The following is an 18208-nucleotide window of genomic DNA, read 5'->3' on the forward strand; positions in this document are numbered from 1 at the left end:
GAAAGAAGGGAGTTTGATGATGAAATGGCAGCGTTTCTTCTACACGGGTGAGAAAAAGAATATGATTACAGAGATCCTGATGTTTACTTGTAAGTTTGGGATCCTACATTTCTCATAGTGCAAGTTGTTAAGCTTTTCTGCTCAGACTTTTCCTGTATGACCCAGGAATTTGTGACAGAGACACAGATGCAAGTAATTTCAAGACTTTATGAAAATATACTGTAATATTTCTGCTATTACTTCCTATGGTAAATAAACAGAAACTGACTTTTAAAACTTCTTCAAACAACATCTAAAAGTATAAAAGTTATATAAGATTCACGGCATATAATGTGTTTAGATTACTTTTGGATTTTTCTGAACAGTTACGATCCCTTTATGGCTCGTTAATGTAATCCACTATAGGGCTCCATGTTGTACAGATATGTTTATTACCATGGTGATGGTGCCATACTTTTTCCTAATGCACATAAACATGGGGTTGCATTTTACAGGAGGTTTGAGTTTCCATGAGTCACTGTTTCTTGACATGTCTTTTATTGCTGCGCTGCCCCATATGTTGTAAAACTTCTCTTCATCTGTCAAAATGAACATGTATGTGTTTACAGAGGGAAGAATGTGCATTACTGCAGTCTGTAGTTCAATACCTCCCTCTAGTGTTATTTGTGTGTCATTGCATTAAATTTACTACAAATCTGGCTCAGTTCAGTTCAGTTTAGTTCGAATATGTAACAAAACAAAGAAAGTAATCCTACTTTAGTCCTTAGAAATGAAACAAATTTCAAGAAAATATGAAAAACTTACACATAGACATGACACAAAATATGACTTCGTTCATATATTTGTAAAGGAGTGAGAGGAACTAGCCCTATAATTTATTTAATCCCACTCCTTCTCCACACAACAGTCTTTCCTTTAGTTTCATATCAGCAGAAGGCTGTACGAAAAATCAGTTCCCCTGGATCTTTCGCAAATAGGTAACTCCACTTCAAATTTTCACATACACATACATATGTACAGACAGACACACTGATACTGACATACCAGAAAAAATAAAAATACATACATACACACACACACACACACACACACACACACACACACACACACACACACACACACACACACATACACACATACCAATATTGACATACTAGAAAAAAAAGTTATATTAAATAAATATACATACATACATACACACACACACACACACACACACACACACACCGATATTGACATACCAGAAAATTTTTTTAAAATAAATTAATACATACATACGTACACACACATGCACACACACACTGACACTGACATACCAGAAAAAATCAATATAAATAAATATATACATACATACATACATACATACATACATACCCACTTATATTAACATACCAGAAAAAATATAAATAAATACTTGCATACATACATACATACATACATACAAACATACATACGTACACACACACACACACACACATACATACATACATACATACACACACACACACACACATACATACATACACACACGCATACATTCATACATACATACACACACACACATACATTCATACATACATACATACACACACACACACACACATACATACATACATACATACACACACACACATACATACATACACACATACACATACATACATACATACACACACACACACACACACACACACATACATACATACACACACACATACATACATACATACATACACACACACACACACACACACACACACACACACACATACACACACACATACATACATACATACATACATACACACACACATACATACATACATACACACACATACATACATACATGCGCACACACACACACACACGCACACACATACATTCATACATACATACACACACACACACACACATACATACATACATACATACACACACACATACATACATACACACATACACATACATACATACATACACACACACACACACACACACACATACATACATACACACACACATACATACATACATACATACACACACACACACACACACACATACACACACACATACATACATACATACATACATACACACACATACATACATACATACATACACACACATACATACATACATGCGCACACACACACACACACACACACACACACACACACACATACATACATACATACACACACATACATACATACATACATACATACACACACACATACATACATACATACATACATACATACATACACACACACACACACACACACACACACATGCAAACAAACAAACAAACATACATACATACATACATACACACCTATGTTGACATACCAGAAAATAAATAAATAAACTAGAAGCACTCGGAGAGCGCAGACCTCCGCCAAGGCTGATCAGCGGCGCCCCCCCGTGGGCCCCCCCACCCCCGATCACCACCAAAATTTAATCATTTCTTCCTTATCCCATTTCCAACAAACCCTGAAAATTTCATCCAAATCTGTCCATAACTTTTTGAGTTATGTTGCACACTAACGGACAGACAAACAAACAAACAAACAAACAGACAAACAAACCCTGGCAAAAACATAACCTCCTTGGCGGAGGTAATAAATAAATAAATACACACATACATACATCCTCAAAGGCAACCCAAAATGAATACACAACAAATAAGCAAATAAATGAACTACAACAACAGCAATTAAACAAAACATAACATTCTAACCAACAGAAAAACAAAAAACAAAAAAAAAGCCTTATGAGCGCACTAATCCACCTATTTCCCCTAACAAAGAAAGGTATTTTATTTAACTAAATGTAACTCAAAATGCAGTCTGTAAACAGCAGATATCAGTAATGTAATACATGTTTGGGTGAGAGAGGTCAGTGTGTGTGAATCAAACAAAACCTAATAATACTAATGTGTTCGCCAACAGACAACAACAGAGCATTAGTGAGTTTGTGTCAGATTCCAAATGCAGGACAGTCACAGTAGACCTACTGCCACATACTGTCATACTGTTCACTACTACACATGTGGTATGCATGTAGTACTGGATGAAAGTACTTAAACAAAACACTTGGCAAGAAGGACAAGAAGAACCAGAAAGAAATCTAGCAGCCCTACCTTTAGGTGTGTTCATCAGTTTATACAATACAACACATATCTGAAATGCTGTTATTGTTGCGCTGGTAATTTGTCAGTTATGGTGTTATCTGAAAGGATTGTGCCACACCTGTTATGAAGCACTGAATCATCCAATAATGACACATTCACATCCTTTACCTCGAGTTAAAATGTCCTACTACTAGTAAAAGTTCTGCGCTCAAAATGTTATTATTAAAATTATTATTATTATTATTATTATTATTATTATTATTATTATTATTATTATTATTAGCCCCCTTAAGAACTTACCTTTATATGGAGCCAAAACACTGTGTTTTGACTTTGTAATACTTAAATATTGTAAAAATCAAGTTAAAACAGAGGGTTTTCTCACAATTTACACACAGTATAAAAACTTTAGTAAAGGTGTGAGCTGTTACTTGAGAAAGCATCATGTTAAAAACAACAACATTCAGTTTAGATTTAATAAAAATTACTGCTGATGCTCAAAAAGCCAAAAAATTTTGTCCTTAATTAACCCAAAAAGAGCCAGTACTACTTTTATGGCAGTTCCCAAATGACTGTTACCCTGCCCCCCAAAGGGGAGTCGTGGGGTATTATTTTTGGTTTGGTTTGTTTGTTTCCTTCTTTATTTGTTTGTTTGTTTGTTTGTTTGTTTGTTTGTTTGTTTGTTTGTTAACACTCCAAGAGCAAAACTATTCATTGAATTCATACCAAATTTGATTTATGCCAGTGACACAAAAATAGATGTCATTACAATTTGGGAAAAGTAGGTCAAAGTTCAAATTTTTTATGAATTTTTAAAATCTTTTTTTCTCCCATTTATTTATAATGGGCAAAATTACAAATGTCTGTAGCAGCAAAACTATTAGTTGAATTCATACCAAACTGGGTTTATAGATTGCCACTGACCCAGAATAGATGTCATTACATTTTGGGAACAGTAGGTCAAAGTTCAAATTTTTTATGAATTTTTAAAATCTCTCTCTAACCTTAACCCCATTTACTTACAATGGGCAAAATTAAACGTTTATAAAAACATCAATTTTGTTTCAATTAACTTCAAACTTGACACATATATAGAGGCAGTGGATATGCTGACATCAGCACACGCACAGACATGATGACATCAGCTGGATCGATGCCAAAATAAAGTACAATATGTGCGAGGGGCGGGGTTTGTTGTGCCTGGAACCATTAACCCTAACCCTAACTAACCTAACCCTAACCCTCAAAACCTTACCCTAACCCCTAACCCTAACCCTCTAATCCTAACCCCTAACCCCAATCCTTAGCCTAACTAACCCTAACCCTCTAACCCTAACCCTAACCCTGTAACCCTAACCCTCTAACCTAACCCCTAACCCTAACCCCAATCCTTAGCCTAACTAACCCTCTAACCCTAACCCTAACCCTAACCCTGTAACCCTAACCCTCTAACCCTAACTCTAACCTAACCCTCCAACCCTAACCCTTAACCCTAACTAACCCTACCCCTAACCCCAATCCTAACCCTAACCTAAACCTCTGACCCTAACCCTCTAACCCTAACCCCAACCCTAAACCTAACTAACTCTAACCCTAACCTAACCCTCTGACCCTAACTCTCTAACCCTAACCCCAACCCTAAACCTAACTAACTCTAACCCTAACCTAACCCTCTAACCCTAACCCCTAACCCTAACTAACCCTAACCCCAATCCTAACCCTAACCTAACCCTCTGACCCTAACCCTCTAACCCTAACCCCAACCCTAAGCCTAACTAACTCTAACCGTAACCTAACCCTAACCCTCTTACCCTTGCCCCCTAACCCTAACCTTAACCCTAACCCTAACCCTAACCTAACCCTAACCCCTAACCCTTGCCGTAACCCCCAAACCCTAACCCCTACCCTAACCCTAACTAATCCTAACCCCTAACCCCAACCCTAACCCTCTAACCCTCTAAGCCTAACTCTAACCTAACCCTCAAACCCTAACCCTGACCCCTAACCCTCTAACCCTAACCCTTAACCGTAATCCCCTAACCCCTACCCTACGCCTAACTAACCCTAACCCTAATTCTAACCCCTAACCCTCTAACCCTAAGCCCCTAACCCTAACCCCAACCCTAACTAACCTAACCCTAACCCCTAACCCTTAACCGTAACCCTCTAACCCTAACCCCAACCCTAAGCCTAACTAACCCTAACCCTAACTCTAACCTTAACCCTAACCCTAACCCTAACCTTAACCAAGCTCAGAGTAAATTCAAAGGTTTTTATATCAAAAACAGCAAAACTGAAGAGAAAGGGACTTCATCAGTAAAATCTATCATTAACTGAACATAAACCCAGTGTGTCCATCCACTGTCATTGATCCAACTCCATGGGTTTTACCGGTGAATCAGTGTTGCAGAAGATGACGGTGTTTCCATGGTAACTACGGAGCCTCTGAACGTCCAAATGGGTCATATCTGATGACAATGAAAAGATGACAAACTGTATTTTACACCAATATTTTACATGGACTGATTGAATAAAAGGATCAACAGGTATTAAACAGTTTAGATCAGTAGATGGATCTTTGGGTCTTTATGGGTTAAAGTAATCTTTGTGGAATAAAATGGTCCCAGTCAGTTTTTTTTTTTTACTATATTATGTGTTTATGTTTATGTTTACGCATTTGGCAGACGCTTTTTTCCAAAGCGACTTACAGGGGAAACCAATTAAATCACTCAATCAATCAAATTTTATTTATATAGCGCCAGATCACAAGAAAGTTATCTCTTGACATTTTATATATCGAGTTGGTCAAAACCAGACTCTAAGTCAATTCTACAGAAACCCAACAGAATCCTCCAGGAGCAAACACTTGTGACTGGTGACAGTGGCGAGGAAAAACTTCCCTTTAACAGGCAGAAACCTCGAGCAGACCCAGACTCCTGGAGGATGGCCGTCTGCCTTGACCAGTTGGGGTTAAAGAGAGAGGGTAGAGAAGGGGAAAAAGAGGAGAGCGATAGAAATAGGGACTGGGGGAGAGGGGGAGAAGGGGGGAGTAGGGGGAGACACATGGAGGCGGTTGAGGATAAGTGAGTGGTGATGATGAGGGCAGGGAAGAGGCCGGACCACCGCAGCAGGTCCAGAGATAATCGTGAAAGAATCTGTGGTTGTCCTGGGAAAAACCTTATTAGAATATTTAAAATGGAATGTTTGAAAGTGCTAGGACAGGAGGTGCTCTCGGAAGAGCTGGGTCTTCAGGAGCTTCTTGAAGATAGGCAGGGATGACTCTGTTCTTGTAGCACTTGGTAGAGCGTTCCACCAACGTGGAACGACCCATGAAAAGAGCCTGGATTGTCTTGTACAAGGTCTGGGGACCACCAGACTACGTTCCCCAGACGAGCGGAGTGGTCGTGGGGCGACATAAGCTTTTATTAGTGCACCTAAGTAGACAGGAGCAGACCCACGGAGAATTTTGTAGGCTAGGATTAAAGATTTGAATTTGATGCGGGCAGCTATGGGTAGCCAGTGTAACTCAATGAGTAAGGGGGTGACATGTGCCCTTTTAGGCTGATTGAAGACCAGACGCGCTGCTGCATTCTGGACCATCTGTAGTGGTTTGACAACACAAGCTGGGAGGCCCGTTAGAAGAGCATTGCAGTAGTCAAGACGGGAGATAACCATAGTCTGCACCAGGAGCTGGGTGGCCTGTTCGGTTAGGTATGGCCTGATCTTTCTTAGGTTGAACAGAGTGAAACGGCATGATCGGGTGACAGAGGCAACGTGATCCGTGAAGGTCAACTGATTATCAATCATGACTCCCAAGTTACGTACTACACTGGTAGGAGCCAGAGGTATGGAGTCAATAGTGATGGAGATGTCCAGCTGTATGGTTGGCTTAGCTGGGAAGACCAGCAGTTCAGTTTTGGACAGGTTCAGCTGAAGGTGATGGGCTTTCATCCATGCAGATATGTCAGAGAGACAATCTGAGATCCGCACTGAGACTGTGGAGTCATCAGGTGGGAATGACAGATAGAGCTGGGTATCATCAGCATAGCAATGATATGAGAAGCCGTGTGAGTGGATGATCTGACCGAGTGAGGTGGTGTATATGGCAAAAAGGAGGGGGCCCAACACAGAGCCTTGGGGGACCCCCGTGGTGAGGCGGTGAACTGCTGATGTGTGCCCTAGCCAGGACACACTGAAGGACCGACCAGTAAGGTAAGATTGAAACCAGGAGTGTGCGTGGCCTGTGATGCCCATGTTCCAGAGTATGGATAACAGGATATCATGATTGACAGTGTCAAATGCTGCTGATAAGTCCAGTAGAATGAGTACTGAAGACTTGGCTGCTGCTCTAGCCTCTTTCAAGGCTTCTGTCACAGACAACAGAGCCGTTTCAGTGGAGTGGCCGATTTTGAAGCCAGATTGGTTGATGTCCAGGAGGTTATTTTGGGAGAGGAATTCTGTGACCTGTTTGAAAACAGCCCTTTCGATGATCTTAGAAAGGTATGGGAGGAGTGAGACTGGTCGATAATTCTCCACTTGAGTGGGGGTGAGGGAAGGTTTTTTGAGTAGTGGTGTTACCTGCGCTTGTTTAAATACTGTAGGAAATGTTCCTGAAGTCAGTGAAGCATTAATCACATGTGTGATTGGTGCTGTGATAGTAGGGGCAACAGACTGTAAGAGGTTGGATGGAATAGGGTCCAACAGGCATGTTGTAGGACGGCTAGAGGAAAGGAGTTTAGACACCTCGTTCTCTGTGAGGGGAGTAAATGAGGGGAATGACGCAGTTGGGCTTTTATCAGTTGAGTTAGTAGTAGCCATAGTCAGGGGAGAGGAAGCAGTGTGTGATGATGATGATGTTGAAGAAGGAGGCGTGCAGTCTATGGGTGGATCAGTGAACTGACTGCTGATAGTAGACACTTTATTTGTGAAAAATGAAGCAAAATTGTCTGCTGTCAGATTAGTAGTGGGCGGTGGAGGTGGAGGGTTGAGTAGTGTTTTAAAGGTTGAGAATAGTTTCTTGGTGTCGGTGGCAGAATGAATTTTGTTATTATAGTAAGCCTTCTTCGCAGCAGTGACACTGGATGAGAAGGATACCAATAGTGACTGGAATGTGATCAGGTCAGAAGAGCTTTTTGTTTCGTGCCATTTTCTCTCTGCGGCTCTGAGGTTGGTACGCAGCGACCGGAGGTTATCATTGAGCCATGGGTGGGACTGGGAGGATCGAGCGGGTCTAGTAGATAGAGGGCACAGATTATCCAGACAGGAGCTAAGTGTAAAGCACAGAGACTCAGTGGCATCGTTAACCTCTAAGGAGGAAAAAGTGCTGGGGGGAGGGAGAGCAGAGGCTACGACAGTGGAGAAGTGGGTGGGGGACAAATTGCGGAGGTTGCGGCGGAAAGAGACCATGGGGGAGGGAGCAGAGTGTTTTTCAGGGAGAGACACACTGAACTGAATGAAATAGTGGTCAGACAGGTGTAAAGGTGTGACTGTGAGGGCATCTGTGATGCAGTTTCGGGTGAAAATGAGATCGAGCTCTTTACCAGCTTTGTGGGTTGGAGGACTGCAAACCCGCTGTAGCTCAAAAGAGAGTATTAGTGACATGAAATCTGAGAAGCTGGGATTGTCTAAGTGGATGTTCATGTCACCGAGGACTAGCATGGGGCAGTCATGCTCTGGGATGGAGGAAAGCAGAGTGTCAAGCTCATCAGGAAAATCACCCAGTTGCCCTGGTGGACGATAAATGACAATTATGTAAAGTTTGACTGGTGCTGTCACTAGGATGGCATGGTATTCAAAGGAGTTGTATTTGACTGAAGGTAGGAGTTGATTGTGTTTCCATTTGTTGGAAATTAACAGACCCACACCACCTCCTCGTCCAGATGGACGAGAGGTATGAGAGAATGTGTGGCTGATAGAAAGTGCGGCTGGGGTTGCATTGTTTTCAGGCGTAATCCAGGTTTCAGTGAGAGCCAGGATGTCCAGTGTGTGATGGTTGGCATAGGCAGCAATAAAATTTGCTTTGTTCACTGCAGATTGGCAATCCCATAACCCTATAGAGAAGGACGCACCAATGACTGCGGTGTATATTAATGGGCGGAGATTGGTGATATTACGATGCCTTTTAGCAGTGTGAAACCCCATACGTGAACCGAAAATAACAGGAATAGGATGGTGACCAGTAGAGAGATTGTTCCTCAAAGGTGAGCTGGTGTGAGTGAGGGGTGTAACTGTCATTAGTGAGGGGCTGGGAGAGGAGGAGAGATCAGCTGGGGTGGTATTCAGTCTGACTACAGACTGTACAGGAGACTCTGAACGTGGTGATGTTTGATGTGACCAGCAGGGGGAGCAGGTGACTGCAGCAGAAGACGGGGAGCGTAGTCACATAGGTGTGGGAGTGGTTTTAGTCTGGACAGCGTGTTGAATGTTTTGAGCCAGGACGCTGCTGCCTAGTGTAGAGGGGTGGACGCCATCGGACTTGTAGAAGGAGGAGCGGTTCCAGAACAGATTAAAGTTATCAATAAAACTGAAGCCGTTCAGAGCAGAGGCGGACTGGAGCCAGGTGCTCAGGCTGAGGAGTCGGCTGAAACGGCCCACACCACGGGCAAAGGAGGGGAGGGGCCCGGAAATGAAAACAGCCTTCCCGGATCCTTTCAGTTTATCAAAGAGGTTTTTAAAATGAACCTTCGTCACTTCGGACTGTTGAAGAGAAGTGTCATTGAAGCCCACGTGAACTATGATCCGGGTAACGGTGGACGGCAGTGAGAGCAGCAGCTGAGGGAGTTCATGGAGGATGGAGGTGACGGTGGAACCAGGAAAACACCTGGTTATGGCGTTAAAGAAACGGACGTGACGGATGATGGAGTCCCCGAGGATAGCGGTGGTCGGAGGGAAAAGTGGTCGAGGAGACAGTGTTGAAGGTGAAGGGTTCCTGGTCTCTCTAGGTGGACATTCCACGGGTGGACCGTCGGAGTGACGGCGGACGGCCTCTCGGAGGAGGCGGCGCCGGGCAGAGGAGCGGACCGAGGAGCGGGGACCCTTGTTCGACGGCTTTACAAGAGGACCGGCTTTAGGACCGTCGCCGGTAATCAGCTCGGTGGCAGCCACGGAGTCAGCAGGAGCCGGTTCCGGGACAGAGCCAGGTGGGATGGGGGGCACACCAGCCGCGGGGGGAGGAGCCGGAGCGTCCTCCACGGACAGGACGGCGAAGCGGTTTGATGTGCTGATGGTCGGCGGTGGTGAGTCTTTGCTCGTGTTCTTTTTGCGGCCACGAATCACCACTTCAGACCAGGGTGTAGAACACGGGGGGCGAGAACAGGCAGAGGAAGGATCCCATAACACCGTATCATCACAGGAGGCTTTGGGCTTCTCTGCGCTTTTCAGGAACAGACTGGACAGTGTGGGAAGGCGGCTGGAGAAACCACAGAGCTGGGCATTTTTCTCCTCGAGTTCTGCGGAGAGGCGCAGTATTTCCTCTTTGAGATCCGCGATAGTTTGGTAAGCCTTTACCAGGGTTTTGTTGGCTTCGACAAGAGGACTATCTCCGGCTGATGAGGATGACGCCATGGTGGAAACAGCGAGATACCGGGCAGAGCGCGGGAAGCGATGGGTGACAACCAGAGGTAAGGATCCACTGACAATACTGACCTGTCCTGATGAAGGTTTGGATTGATGGCGTCAAGTTAAAAGACACGGTTAAGAGGTTAGGTTCAAGTGAGTAAGCGTTGAAAGGCAAGAAATAAGTAGTTAAAAGGCTGGATTTCTAGGAGTAGATCCGCCGGCGGTTTGACAGACGCCACGCATGCGCAATGTGATATTATTTAGTCACTGCTATTATTTAATCCATTCATTGCTGCTAAATTTATATGTATGCACTTCACTGCTGTAGAGGCTTAAGGCTGAACTCATATGACCTGAGTACAATTCTATATATTCTTGGGTAGTGTATCATTGCATAATAGCTTATACTTTCCAGATTTTCCAAGACAGCTTTTAATATTTAATTCAAGAAAAAGGAAACTCATAATGGAGCCTTTAACACCTTCGGTTTATTACAAAATTGACAAATATAATGCACTAAAAAGAATATTTGCAATCCTAGAAGCATCCTAGAGCTGATGTTTGCCTCTAGGATGTGGTAGAGTATAAAGTATTAAGTTGTATAAAATGGAAATACTTAAGGAACATACAACTAGTACAATTACAAAGTACACAACCAAGTCCAGGATAGAACACAGGGAGATCAATTACATTCTTAACCCTTTCATGCATAGTGGTCACTCCTGTGGACAATTATTCTCCAGCTGTTTTCTTGTATATTCATGGGTTTTGTTGTTTTAGTTCCATATCAGCCAACACAGTGGACGCTTATGCTTCATCCCATACACTGTAATTCATACCATTACTGTAACTTTGCTGTTCTTGATAAATCTGATCTGCACTAACATGTTTCAGTGTAAATCAATTATTTGTTAGAAAAAAATGTTGGTTTTTTTTGCATATTATCTCCATGAAAAGAGTAATAATTAGCATTACAATATGTTAAAATGTGAGAAAACATCAGATTTTATTTCATTGTTTTAATATCAATTCCTGATATTGGGTTTTAAACACGTTTCTTTACTTCAAAAATTAAATGCATGGACATTTTTGTATCTCCATGAAAAAAAAAACAACTTGATCACATTGTTTTTTTTTTCATGCTTATGGAGGAATAAAAACACTCAAGAAAAAAATCTTAACAAAGGTTCTCATAATCAATGCATGGAAGGGTTAAAATAAACTTGAACACATATAAGTCCATGAGTATTGGACAAACGCTCTTTTATTTTTCAAATTAATCTAACAAGTCATGTATTCATCTTCATTTTCAGTGCCTGTTCTGCATATTTTAACATGGAGTTGAATGAGCATAACACATTACATACAGATTCATTCATTGTGTGCGTCAAGGTCAAACAGACAATTATAGAGTAAATGTAAAAAACTGACTACATTACTGCTTTTTGCATCTCCGAGGTCTTTCTATCTGTTACAAAGCCAGATAAGTCTTACCAGGATGTTTAACCATTTATTGTACAGCTTGATAGAGAATATGGGTCCGATCAAGTGAAAGTGAACATCAACATGATAAAGTAAATTTGCACACATCATTTATCGAGTGGGCTCATTTTTTTAGCTAAAGATCTGTATTTTATGGAACTGTTATCCTTTTTCAAATACCACTTACACAGTGCAGAAGTTCTAAACCTTCTACTAAGCTGCATTAAATTAACAAAAAGACATGTAAAAGACTGTCTGTGACTTTGAGAAATTAAAATTCTGAATGATGAAGTTTGTGAATTCACTTGTATTTACTAAAATACTTTAATTACCATACACTTAAATGACTGAAGTTTTATGATGTTACTATAAAATGTTAAGTATGTTCTACTAATTTGTAGACATAGTTGAAAGTACGAAAAAGTTTACGTTGAATGGATTTAAATCACTAAGTTTTAGTCATGACCACACCTTTTTATCTTCGCATTGCATTGTGGGTATTGGGCATGTTGTTGAAAATGTGTTATTTTTATGTGTAGGGGTTCAGCGGGGTTGCGTTGTTAGTGTTAAGTTGGATTTAATGTGTGTATGGCAGTGTTTATTGGCCTTTTTGTGTTTGTTTTTGTATTTTTGTAGAGCTGCACCATGAGTCAGAGCCAGAGGAAGAACAATGGCTTTACTGTTCATCTATATTCCTTATTGAACAACAGAAATCTTATAATTTTTTCAAACTAGAAGCACTTCCTATGCTAGCAAATGATATGGAAGTAACTACTGCTGATGTTCTGATATCTAGAGTTGAATAATGTCGTAACTATTGTGGTCAGGAATAGAATTTAGAGTTTAATTAACTCAAAAAAAGTCATCTAATCAATGATAATTTAATTTGGCTGCAATTGAGAAAATTAGTCAGTGTAACCTTAAATGCTGAGTTGAATGGTTGGATAGTGGAGTTGATTTTACAACAGGTTTAAAGTACAAATAACTTATTGCACTGCATGAAAAACCAGATTATCGACCCCGTAAACGCCCGCCAACTTCAAAGATTCCCGGTAATTATCGTGAGTTTACAGAAAAGTTCAGCTGTGCCGGAAACTGCCGCAAACGGAGCCAACCGGGGAGGAGGAGCGGGGCGGGTGTGGGGGCGAGCGGGTGCGGGGGTTAACAGCTCGCAGAGGTGTGAACGACCCTCATTTACATTTGAATGTCACTGGTGCCTGCCATGTCTGGCAACAGAGACACACATTGGATGTTTTTTTTCTTTTTTTTTTTCTTTTTATAGCATCCCATTGGATGTTACCACAAAGGACAGCTCACATGTGATTGGTCATCTGTGCAGCATTATAATATGCCCCACCCATTAAAAATATTATTATTATTGTTATTATGTTTATTATTCAGATATTTATTTACATATTTATTTATTGTTGCAGGGTAATAATTCACATACTGAAAACATCACCACCAATATCAATTAAGAAAGAACACGACTGCCAAGATCATGTTAAAAAATAAAGACAAGCTTTAATAAAATGTAGAATGCAAAAAGCACACTTACATATTTAAGAAAACAGTGCCAACACTTTCAAATTAAACACACTTAGAATTTCCACAGTCAGTTCAGTCAGATGTGCTGTCCTCACAACATGTGACTGTGCAGCTACAGCCACAAACAACAACACAGTAGAGTCCAAACAAGGCTTTCTGTTCTGAGCTGGAGCTTCTCCTTTACTTGACGTTTTCATTAACGTTTTTGTAACTACAACATATAAAATACATCACACTTAAATTACTAACAGACAGTTATTATTAATTACTCTACACACGTAATGCACTCACATCACTAGCTTGAATATCATAAACGTTAGCTTCATTACACATTCACAGAACAGTTTCAATCAACCAACATCTAGAACCTAATGTTGTTTTCGGATATATACACTTACAAAGAAGAAAATTTTCCAAGGCACACAGTAGTAGAGCATACTTAGCGAACATGAGTTTTTCTGAACTTTAACTGCAGAGAAAAGAACGAACGGAAATATACGGCAAAGATCATCTCTAGCAAAAGAGCGCTCACTCTGTATACAACCTGAGTGCACAGAGAACACAAAGATCCTTAAGGAGAAGACATCTCACTCCTATCAATTCTTAAGCCAACTGCATTTTAACAGATTTTAACTGATTTATCTATTATCAACTTATTGTAACTTATGAAAGTAATTTATACAACGTATGAAATAAGTTTGATCTTTGACCTAAAAACATCACATCAGACAAGTGTTGGTGCCATCTTCTCTGAGGGTGGTCCAGTCCAGTCTTCTGTGGTGGTAGAACATATGTTGGTTCTGCTGTAGTGTCTGTGGTGGTAGAACACGTGTTGGTTCTGCTGTAGTGTCTGTGGTGGTAGAACATGTGTTGGTTCTGCTCTAGTGTCTGTGGTGGTAGAACATGTGTTGGTTCTGCTCTAGTGTCTGTGGTGGTAGAACATATGCTGGTTCTGCTCTAGTGTCTGTGGTGGTAGAACATGTGTTGGTTCTGCTGTAGTGTCTGTGGTGGTAGAACATGTGTTGGTTCTGCTCTAGTGTCTGTGGTGGTAGAACATATGCTGGTTCTGCTTTAGTGTCTGTGGTGGTAGAACATGTGTTGGTTCTGCTGTAGTGTCTGTGGTGGTAGAACATGTGTTGGTTCTGTTGTAGTGTCTGTGGTGGTAGAACATATGCTGGTTCTGCTGTAGTGTGTGTTAGAGTGCAGCTCAAAGGTTAGAGAGCTCCAGACTCTGGAAGGATGGAGGCCTTACAGTCCACCCAGATGTCCCATCAGCAGTGCCATCTTCTTCATCAGACGTCATATCCATTGTGATCCCCCTCCATAAATCTCCTCCTTGTTGTCCAGTTCACCCTCTTTTGCCTCCAGCTGCTGTAAAGACAGAAGTACCATCAGTGCTGCACTGTGAGGCTAACAGTAGTAGAATGTGGTGTTTGTGTCAGATTCAGATTAAACACAGATTCTTATAAATCTTACCGTCTTTCTTCTCTGTTGTGGGCTGAAATGTTCATGGCTTCTGCCTGGACTGTTAGATCTGGTTGGCTGTATGTGTAGTTCCATTGGACTGTTTCTTTATGTCTTACAGGCCACTGGAATTAAAATATACAAGTTAGGAAGAGTAAAAAAAAATAGATGCATAGGATTACAGCAATAGAGAAACAAAACACAACAAAATATTAAAGTTACTTAATCAACAGGACTCCACTTTCTACTCCATTCAAGCCTGGACCTTCAGCTGGAGCTGCCATTAAATGAGCAGTCACTGCTTCACTGTGGGTGAGCTCAGTCTGAAAACCAAATAGAAATAGTTCAGAAAAAGCAGACATTAAAGGCATACATTTACTTCTATAGAGCAGAATGGATCCAAACTCTTTAAAATCTTACCGTTGCTCTGGTTCATACCATCTGTTGTTTCCTTCACTGTTTTGCAGACGGCGCACACCTTCCTAAAATAATACAAGACTAAGTCACTTTGAGGAACAAACACCTCCAGGTTCAAGCAGTTCAATGTGACAGATTCATTACTTTAATCAGTTCCACAAGTCAAACCACACTATCATACACTGTGCAATTAACTAAGAAAGTCACACTAAGATAAAATTCCCACCTAAATAGCACACATGTAATAATTAATTGAATATATACTTACCACAATTTTTGGATTGTGCTCCAGCCTTTTTCTGGTTCTTGTCCACAGTCTGGTGGCTCATGCAGCAGTGTCTGCCTGGTTCAAGTCAGTGAGTTGTTGTCTCACCTCCACTGTAAACTGCTGTGTCATGTACGACTCCATTTGCATTTGTATACCTCACAGCAGGACCATTGACATACGAAAACCTCACATAGCCCAAGGGGCTGGGGAGGGGTTACTGCCAAGGCTCTCTAACCAGAGGGGGAGGGTGGGGGGGGATTCATGGCAATTCCCGGCAGTTAGAGAGAATTTTCTGTGGTGACTTCAAATTCCCACCAGTAGGCGTTAATTTCAAGTTCCACAGCAATTTACAGGGACGTTAACTGACGAAAACCCCACTTTTCATGCAGTGTTGTTTAGTGTTTTCTGCTTAATAGTTTAAGTTCAATACTTTTAGCATTAAAGGTCCCGTATTATGCAAATCTCACTTTGTGACAGTTTTCTTATAGTAGTGTGTGTTGCAGTAGCCTCATTATGAGGTTGGAATTTGAAAACTGTCTGTTTCCTCCCTGCCTTGCTACACCACAGTTTGTGAAAATGCCTGCTCAAACGGCCGAGTTTGAGTTGGCTCCGTTTATGACGACATAAGCGGATTTAACTCCTCCCCCTGACTGTGCCCCCACCCTGGCAAAGCGAGCCCCGCCCTGGCATAGTACCTCTTGGACAACAAACATGGCGAAGGCGAGACACGCAAGTTGTGGTGTTGTTGGCTGCACACACCAACACGATAGTTTATTTTTGCTCCCCACTTCCGAGCCTCTCCGTAAAAGGTGTCTGGATTCTATCTGTGATGGTCATGTACCAAACAACATTCCCAAACGCTTGTATGTGTGTGCCCGGCATTTCACGGACGAGTGTTTTTCGAACATGGGCCCATACAGCTCCGGGTTAGCACAAAGACTCCGAATCCAGAAGGACGCAGTACCAACGCTTCGTGACCCAAGTACAAGTGTGGGAGATGTAAGTTCTTCTCATTTTTTTTTGTATCTTTACTGCATAACCCTACATTACGGATAAGCTGGTGGGTGTTGATGTGTACGTCTGATGTTAGCATGGCAGCTAACATAGCTCGGTTACTGCTGCTAACGTTTGCGTCCCCGTTAACATGCAAGAGCTGATAATATCCAGAGACATTCAACAGAACTACTGTGAACACGGGCCTTTTGTGGTTGGCATCAGTATAGTTAGCATCAAGCTTGTTAGCAGCTGCCTGCATTAGTGGTGGCAGGCGTCTTTCCGTGTCAGGTCCACGAACCCAACACAACACCGCCGTTTTCCGTCAGGGCTCAATCACGCCTCAAGGCAAAGAAAGCCAGTGTTTGGAAAGACGTTCTGTCTGAGACATGTGTATTGTAGACGAGAGAGCCATGGCTTCAGTCAACATTAGCGCGTAGTACCGCTAGCGGAAGCCGCGTCCTCTCCCAGAGAGGGGAGGGGGAGTGGGAGTGGGCGTGGACAGATGCGTTCATTTGCGTACCCGGAAGCAGGCCCAGAAACAGCCTGTTTTGAGGAGGGCAGTGAGAGGGACTTTTTCGACCGCTGAAACTCCGAACAAAGGATGATTTTGGGGCGAACAAACTTAAATACTATGTTTTTGGGCTTCTGAGACCTACATGACGTGACTGAAAAATAGCATAATACGGGACCTTTAATGTTGAACCTACTTAAACCAACTGATTAGTCGATCATTACTCAGATCATTTAAGTGCAATCACTTGCCTCAAATTTTTTGAGTAAACTCTACTTATCTGGGCTTACAGTGATTTAAGAAGACTCCGTAGTGAACACAGACACACTGTCATCTTCTACAACATTGATTCACCAGTAAAATCCATGGAGTTGGATCAATGACAGTGGATGAAGACATTTGTTTTATGTTCAGTTAATGATACAGTTAAATGAAAGAGTTATTTTTTCTGTTGTGATATAATAACCTTTAGATTTACTGAGTTTTCAAGAATATCTAAATTAAATATAGGAAAATACATGATTTGCAGTAAAAAATAAAAAAAATTAAAAATAAATAAATAAAGCAAAATACAGAGGATAAGAAAAATTCATTTGGGAACTGACACAAAAGTAGCACTGGGTCTTTATGGGTTAATTAAGATCTTACAAAAAAAAAAAAATGTTTGTGACTCTGGATGGAAGTAGATGTTATGACATTGCTTAAGCATTGTGTGGCATACATTTTGTGTCTTATAATCAAAGCCTAAGACAGTGTAATGACAAATTGTGTGGGTTTTTTTGTAAACCGGGCAGCCTATAATGCAGGGGTGTCAAACTCATTTTAGTTC

The sequence above is a fragment of the Sphaeramia orbicularis genome, chromosome 18 (assembly GCF_902148855.1).
Source record: "Sphaeramia orbicularis chromosome 18, fSphaOr1.1, whole genome shotgun sequence".
NCBI lineage: Eukaryota > Metazoa > Chordata > Actinopteri > Kurtiformes > Apogonidae > Sphaeramia > Sphaeramia orbicularis.